This window comes from Myotis brandtii, unplaced genomic scaffold, assembly GCF_000412655.1.
Source record: "Myotis brandtii unplaced genomic scaffold, ASM41265v1 scaffold2336, whole genome shotgun sequence".
In the NCBI taxonomy this organism is placed as follows: domain Eukaryota; kingdom Metazoa; phylum Chordata; class Mammalia; order Chiroptera; family Vespertilionidae; genus Myotis; species Myotis brandtii.
Genome location: NW_005358797.1, coordinates 8783 through 15403, shown reverse-complemented (window position 1 = coordinate 15403; position 6621 = coordinate 8783). Strand labels below are relative to the sequence as shown.

The 6621-nt window shown below is 45.2% G+C and overlaps 1 long non-coding RNA gene across 1 annotated transcript; it reads right to left on the bottom strand.

Annotated features, from left to right (window-relative positions):
• Positions 1-778: 778 nt before the first annotated feature.
• On the bottom strand, positions 779-6193 carry LOC106726162. The gene is made up of 4 exons (XR_001362193.1): positions 6126-6193; positions 3674-3788; positions 1463-1561; positions 779-1082 (listed from the first exon to the last, which is right to left on the bottom strand). It is a non-coding gene; the product is annotated as an uncharacterized LOC106726162 (long non-coding RNA).
• Positions 6194-6621: the final 428 nt, after the last annotated feature.

Genomic DNA, 6621 nt, shown 5'->3' with positions numbered 1-6621 from the left:
TTTAATTATGGCCGGAAAGGAACTTTTCGATGGAATGGGTGAGTGCAGACGACACGCCATTCTATGAGGGCTGTGATTTTTCCTTCAAGAATGACTTCCTTTGTGGGGCAATAGGAAGCCTTCAGGAAGTTATTGTTTCTGGCACGGCTGGTGTTTCAGCGGCAGAATGAACCTGCGTTGGGTCATTTAGAGTAATTTTGTTTTCCACGTTAATTAACGGAATGATTCTCCCTGTTTGACAATGAAATATGGCACAGGAACATGAGGCAGACTCCCTTTTATTTCAGAGAGCCAGGTCTCCTGCATTTCAATTGGGAGCCACCGCCGTTATCGGCAAAGAAGGCGAGCAGACGGAGGGTGGGTGAGCTTCTCTGGGCTGACATGTTCCCTGAGCACCAAACTGTAGTGTTCGAGGGCATCATCTGAAGATCTTCTTAAAATACAGTGGAACCTTGTTTCTTGAACAATTCTCTTCTCAACGTGACAACCCTTTCATGCTGATGCATGAATATGAGTCAGTTTACCACTGTTAACATCTCAGGATATTGTGCTGTGAATATTTTTGTGGGTTATAATTATTGTTAAACTTTCATTTTTTACTGTACATTTCTTTGTTTTTAAAGTGTTGATTTATAGATTAAACAGTACAATAGACATGTACTGTATATAAGAAAGGTTAGAACAGGGAATCATTTGGGGGCCTGGAATGGATTAATTCAACTTACATTATTTCTAATGGGAAAAAATGATTCCATTTTCAAACAGCCTTCCTGAGCTAATGACGTTTGAGAAACGAGGTTCCACTGTACAGGAGCTGATCCAGAGGTCTGGGATGAGCCCCGAGACCCTGCATTTGTAACAACCTCTTGGGTGAACCCCATTTGAAGTTGTGTATGAGACAGAAGTTGCTAGACAGTGTGGGAAACCTTAGGAAATGCATTTTACAAACTCAAGGAGAAGCTGTAAATCCCTCAGGCCATGTACCTAGATATGCAAGCACAGCAACTTGATTCAAGGATTTCTTGATGGTCGATCTATGGGCGCAAATACCGATGGCAGTTTTCATCCTGAAGATACCGCTCCTAGGGGAAAACAGATGTTCCAGGGATGAGTGTACCTGGCCAGGTTAGGTAAAAACGACTCCAATAATTAGGTTTGTGCGTCCAGTTCTTTTGATGTCGGGGCAAATGCTTTGCTTTTGGCGTACACAGCCCAAGCTATGTTAGGCTCTACTTTGGGATGAAGATGTATAAAAGTGCTGTCTGGTTTGGGCTTTTGTTCTTATTAACATGCCCAGTGGGACTTCTTACAGAGCGTCGATGTGTCAAGAACACTATCCAAAATGAACCACGAGGAAACACGTGTAAGTACCCTTCCTAATGTGTTTGATTTTAAACCGAGGAATGTGAACGTCACAAACAAGAGACAGGAAGTGGGTTGTAACACTGAGTCTATCACTCACTTGTTCTGTAGTCTTGGGTGGAGCTTTTCTCTACGTCCCTGCATCTCCGTTCATCATCCCAGGTTGCTGGCAGCATCATGAGGGCTGAACGGGAAAGTTCTAGGAGGCAAAATAATGCTGTTTAGAGACGACCATACACCCCTTTTCTGAGTAGGACCCCTTGTATCCTCACCCCAGTCAAGGAGACATGATTCTGCCCTCCCGAGTCACAGTTGATTGTCCAGAAATATAGACCCAGAGTCTGGTTGTGCTATGGATAGAGGCACTCCAAGGGCCTTCATCTCGAACAGTGCTCTGCAATGGGACTTCTAGAGCGTGAACTACCCACTAGCATAGCCACATGTGGCTAGTGTGACTGAGGGACTTAATTACATTGGACGGCACTGCTCTAGAGTCGTTTTATGGCCTTGGGCATCTAGCGAAATCCCAAGAGCCTCTTATCTCCTGTGCCTAGTTTTGGCTGTTCAACTGTTACATCAATTTTGTGAGATACCCCAGGAGCTCTTTAATAAACGCCCCCATTTATTTCTACTAGGCAAAGGAGACTTAAGACAGCTCTGAAGTAAGAGCTTAACTACAATTCTTTTGTGGAGGGATGTCTGTCCATCACAGGGAGCCACACAGAGGCGAAGATGGTGGGCCTCTTATTGCCCACGTCTGGTTGTGCTATGGATAGAGGCACTCCAAGGGCCTCCATCTCAAACAGTGCTCTGCAATGGGACTTCTAGAGTGTGAACTACCTAATAGCATATTACATTGGACGGCACTGCTCTAGAGTCGTCTTATGGCCTTGGGCATCTAGCGAAATCCCACGAGCCTCTTATCTCCTGTGCCTAGTTTTGGCTGTTCAACTGTTACATCAATTTTGTGAGATACCCCAGGAGCTCTTTAATAAACGCCCCCATTTATTTCCACTGGGCAAAGGAGACTTAAGCCAGCTCTGAAGAGCTTAACTACTATTCTTTCGTGGAGGGATGTCTGTCCATCACAGTGAGCCACACAGAGGCAAAGATGTTGGGCCTCTTATTGCCCAACTAGTACCCTGAGCAAACTACCTTACCAAGTCACAGGCAATCCTGTTTGAAATATGAAAGAATCCGTGGCACGATGAAGGTGACTTATTTATGCGACAGTTCCGTGACACTCATGGAAGAGATACCCCAGGAGCTCTTTAATAAACGCCCCCATTTATTTCCACTGGGCAAAGGAGACTTAAGCCAGCTCTGAAGAGCTTAACTACTATTCTTTCGTGGAGGGATGTCTGTCCATCACAGTGAGCCACACAGAGGCAAAGATGTTGGGCCTCTTATTGCCCAACTAGTACCCTGAGCAAACTACCTTACCAAGTCACAGGCAATCCTGTATGAAATATGAAAGGATCCGTGGCGCGATGAAGGTGACTTATTTATGCGACAGTTCCATGACACTGAAGAGCTTAACTACTATTCTTTCGTGGAGGGATGTCTGTCCATCACAGTGAGCCACACAGAGGCAAAGATGTTGGGCCTCTTATTGCCCAACTAGTACCCTGAGCAAACTACCTTACCAAGTCACAGGCAATCCTGTATGAAATATGAAAGGATCCGTGGCGCGATGAAGGTGACTTATTTATGCGACAGTTCCGTGACACTCATGGAACATCAGCCTGGGGAGCTGGAAATCTGAGCTCATGTTCTACCCTTAGTCTGGGTAAGAAGCTACGTCATCACTGAGTCTCAATAGCCATGTGGTTATAATGAGGAGGCTTTAAAAGTAGAGTATCGTCCCACTAGACCATGATAAGCTAGAAGCAGTGAGGGTCTTCCCACTGTGGAATACACTCCTGTTGCAGGTGGATACAGGGGTGGGCAAAAGTAGATCTACAGCTGTTCATATGGTAATTTAATACAATAATTAATAAATAATAAGAATATACTTTTGCATACTTGCTACTGTAAACCTACTTTGGCCCACTCCTGTATGATAAAAATCAATGTGTTTCCTCGGATCTGGTCTAGAGGGCAGATGGGAAGCTTCATCTTGAAGCTGGACCAGATTTGGATGTATAGGTGCTCATTCCTTTAAAAGTGTCCTAGCTTGACATTTGTGGGCACAGTCTGATTGTCGGTGATCTGGAGCCACTTCATGCCATTTGATTCCCCCCTACCCCAATAAAACGAATGGGAACTTTCCAGTTTAAACATTGTACCCATTATCACATCATAGTCTTACCACCCTCCTAAGGAGCTTGCGAGGTGGATGTCCTTGTCTCGCCATCATTGTCATCAACACGTCCTTGCTCTTCTTCGCAGGCGGGGACAACGGAAGCCAGCTGATGCAGATCCCACTGTTAAGAAGAGGAGACGACAGAATTCACAACCAGGTCTTCTAAGTCTAACCCTTAGTAGAGAACATCTGCTTTACAATTGTGTGGACACAGTTGAAATAACATATGTTTGGAGAAAAAAAATGTGAAGCAAATTAAAGATTGCATTTTAAGAGATGAGAAGGGCAAGAGTGTCATTTACGGGGCGGGGGGTCTACATTGTGTGGTGGGATAATGCCTACAGGATAAAAAATAGACTAACAATTACAGCGGAATCGGGAGCAGGCCTTCCCGTAAGCAGGTTTACTGTTGTTCTCACAACAGCCCTATGTGGTCCACACTTCAATTCTTAGTTTTAATATGAAGATGGTTTGCTACAGAAAGGTTACATGACTTGCCTAAGATCACAGAAGTGAAAGTTGGCCAAACTTCACACCTGAGATCACCCTGACCACAGAGCTCAAGTGACGAGATTAGGACTCTTTAATAAACATCTTTGTTTCACTGGTACCACCTGAAGAGGAGCCCTGTGTGCACTGGGTATGTCATAGGACTTGAAAGCCTCAATGTGACAGTGGCAGCGTCACAGGCCCAATGCGAGGTAGGCCTCAAAGACACCAGCTTCTCCTAGACATCTCCTATCTGATGTTAACACTTAAACGCCATGGCTTTTCTAACTGGGGCGGATAATTGCTCTCCCACTCACTGCATTGTATCTGATAGAATGCACCTTATTTATCTTTGTACTACATTACCAAGCTCAGAGACAGACACAGTGGAATCTGTGGGACGCATGAATCATTCTGAGTCCTGATATTGCTAACAGATAAGCACACACGCACTGTTCTCCTGTAAAGCACTACTTAGATATTACATGTGAATGCAGGTTAACAAGCATTGCATTATCTCAGTAAAGGTTACAGAAACACTGTCCCTTGAGCTGGTGGCTAAGGAAGACCCTGTATTTGGACCAAAATGACATTCCCACCATAAGGTTCTGATATATCAGTGGCCTCGTGGGAATTTTTAGAACAGGCTAAGCCAGGTCAGTAAAGGTTACAGAAACACTGTCCCTTGAGCTGGGTGGCTAAGGAAGAGCCTGTATTTGGACCAAAATGACTTTCCCACCATAAGGTTCTGATATATCAGCGGCCTCGTGGGAATTTTTAGAACAGGCCAAGCCAGGTGAACGTATGGGAAACCCACGTTGAAGATGCATGTGGGGGACTCTGAGGGCAAGCACACCTGAAGGTACCACTCAGCTGCAGGCTATCTTGGAGATGGACAGCCACCCACTATGTAGGTGGGATGGTAGGCTTTCTAGATAAACAATGACTTCGCTGATATCCCAGTGCTGGGATGACTCATAAGGCTTAGGTCCTGATGTACCTGACCTACCGTATGATCTATAAAGGATGGTTGTACTGGAGACTTTCTACCAACATCAAGGGCTGAGCTCACATGGCTCTTGCTTATAACTCACACATTCCCAAGAGGAAGAGGCAGTCAAAAGGGGGGCGGAGTGACCAGGCATGTGGAGGACTCAGATGATGGCACATTAGTAAGGATTGGGAGGCACTGTGATGGTTAGCTAAGGGGACAGATGCTCATGGGGAGGGAGAAAATTGTTTAGATGCCAGTAAGGCTGATAATTCAATGATAATCCAAGTGTTCAGTTTGATACAAGATTTTATAGAAGGGATACATGGGTGATAGTTTACCCAGACAGAGTGCCCTGAGGACAAGGGCCACCTGTTTCGTAACCTCCGTGTGTGGCTCTGTGTCAACCACACCATCCAGTATCAACAACTGTTGGTTGACATGAACTGAACAAAGTCACTAACCTTATCAGATGAGGGACCTTTAGGGGAATCAGAATAGTCTGAGAAGCATAAGGGCTTCCTGGGTTGGTTATAAGTTCTGTCACTAGATATTTATTATCAGAGTCCGGGATAGTCACCTGTCAGGTGATCTGTCCATGTGAGAGATGCCACAGTGATATAAATAAATAATGATAACTAATGGACACATTGTAATCTATATCATTAACTATCAGTCCTTGGAGCTGAAGTGGGTTTGGGGTCTGAAGGGCAAACCCCTGAAGTGGGAGGAGAGGATTAGCTGGGGAGGGGAGTCCAGGTTCCTGATTAAATATGTGCCTTTATAACTATTGGGTTCTAATGTTGCCAAGACCTAATGTCTTTCCCCCAGAAACTGTCCAGCTGCCCTTCCAAGGTCTCCATGGGTCATCTTTTGCTGAGCCTGGTGGGTCAGAGTACTTACACCTCTACCAACTAGACATAATTGTTATCATTTCCCTATTATCGGGTTTTAAGAGTTTGACAGATATCTCCTTACCTTGCATGCATGTATCCATCTCGCTCTTCCTCATTCCTGAAAGGTGCACTGCAGGGCTTCAGGTGAGCGCCATGAACTTCCAGGTGACCGTGGCCAAGTCAGGGAACCTGTGTAAAAGGAGGGATCCTTTGAGTTTCCTCCTCGAGTCCCTTCCTTTTCTAATGTATCATGGACACAGTGTGCACCAGGCTCCGTGCAGGATAAATAAAGATAAAAGACCCATTTTCCAATTTCAGGGAACTTGGGTCTAGATCTGGAGGTTCACATAAGTGAGAACACACAGCAACAACTGAGACCACATGACTGGCAGACCTTCACTGTGTTGAAAGAAAAGGGGCCACAGTGAGTTCTACTAAGGGTTAGGAGGGGGGAAGTCCAGGGAAGAGTTCCTGGAAACGTTGGACAGAAAGCTGGGTTTTTATGTTTAAAAAAGAATGAAACTGATGGGGACAAGCCAGGCAGAAGGGCTTCCTAGCAATGGTGGGGAAGGAACATT